This window comes from Gavialis gangeticus, unplaced genomic scaffold (genome assembly GCF_001723915.1).
Source record: "Gavialis gangeticus isolate Ggan-Ray unplaced genomic scaffold, GavGan_comp1, whole genome shotgun sequence".
Taxonomy (NCBI): Eukaryota; Metazoa; Chordata; order Crocodylia; family Gavialidae; genus Gavialis; species Gavialis gangeticus.
The window spans coordinates 20,852,473-20,853,906 of record NW_017729003.1 but is presented as its reverse complement, the minus strand read 5'-3'; positions in this window follow the sequence as shown (position 1 = coordinate 20,853,906).

Genomic DNA, 1,434 nt, shown 5'->3' with positions numbered 1-1,434 from the left:
AGCCATTCCTTAACACAGGAATTAGGTGCAAAATGTATTCCCTGGCTGAAATTAAGTGCAAGTCCAGGGAGACATTTGCTTGCTACAGCTGCTAAAGCACTTGGGCTTTAATATTTTTGTTTTGTTTTCAGGCTTCTGATCCTATAAGACTTTGTGCTCTTTGCTTTTATCCAGGTGCCTGGGGAGAAGGTCACATTAGGATCTAGAGAGTTAAGGCAAGCAGGTGCTGGAAGGAAGAAGCATGGAATGGGGTGGGCCCTTCCTTGCCTACAGCTGCCCCAACTCCACTGGTGAAGTTGCCAGTGCACCAGGGACAGAGGTCTAATGAGTGTCCCCACAGGTGCTAGGCAGACCAGGTTCTTTGGGTAAATCTGATATTTTTTATTAGGCCAACTAAAATAGTTGGAAAAATTCTTTGCAAACTTTAGGGTACAAACACCCTGCCTAAGTCCTTACACCAACGTGTCTACAACCAACACCCCACAGGTGCTGGATTCCAGTGTCGCCTCTGAACAGCAGCCACTGGAGCCGCCTCTGGCAGAGCAGCCTCAGCTCAGCACCTGGGCGATATTCCTGCCTTCAAGGAGGCTCCCCCAGGAGGAACTTGGTGAGGGCTTCACCAGCAGGCATGCTCCTGCCCTGCCCGTGCCCTCTCCAGCCACCATCCCCTCGTGCCGGCCCCGGGGCTTCACCCTCCACAAATCACGGTGTGTCCCACCCTGGCTGGGAGGCTGCCTGGGGAAATCCCTGCGGCCCAGGGGCTGTTCCTGTGCTGGGCAGCAGTTCTCCGCCTGTGCCCTGCCTCCCGGCCCCCACCCAATCCCGGGGATCCCTGTCTCCCAAGCCGCTGCGGCAGAGGGGCTGGGAGCGAGCGGAGAAACGCTGCAAGGCCCGGGCCTCCGAGTGAAAAGTGTTTATTTACAGGCTGTGGAGAACAAGCCCGGGCTCCCTCCGCGGGCTCCTGGTCGGGGCGTACGGGCTCGGCGGCCGCCGCCACGTCCTGTCAGTGTTGTCGGGGAGGAGCCCGAGGGCGGTACAAAAATAGAGCGTCTAAAACCCGAGTGTGAACAGCAGGGACTTGCGGGCCGCGCATGTACGTGCGGACACGGGCCCATGGTCCCCAAGGACGTGGACACCAGGCATGCACCGCGTCTATGTACAACCGCTGCCCGGCCCGGCCCGGCCCGGCCCTCCCCGCGGGCACAGCCGGGAGCATCTGCGCTGGACTCAGCGGGCGCCGCCACATGGCGCTGCCCGGGCAAAGCCGTCCCGGCTGGTCTCCGCAGACCGCGGGGCTATAAAGTGCACAGCGCCTCCCTCCCGGCCCCCGCTCCGCCCGCGGGGCCGTCAGGGAGTCCGGGTCCTGGAGGCGCAGGGGGGCAAGCTGGCCGGGCCGGGCGGCGGGGGCGCAGGGGCCGGGGCCGGCCCGGGGCC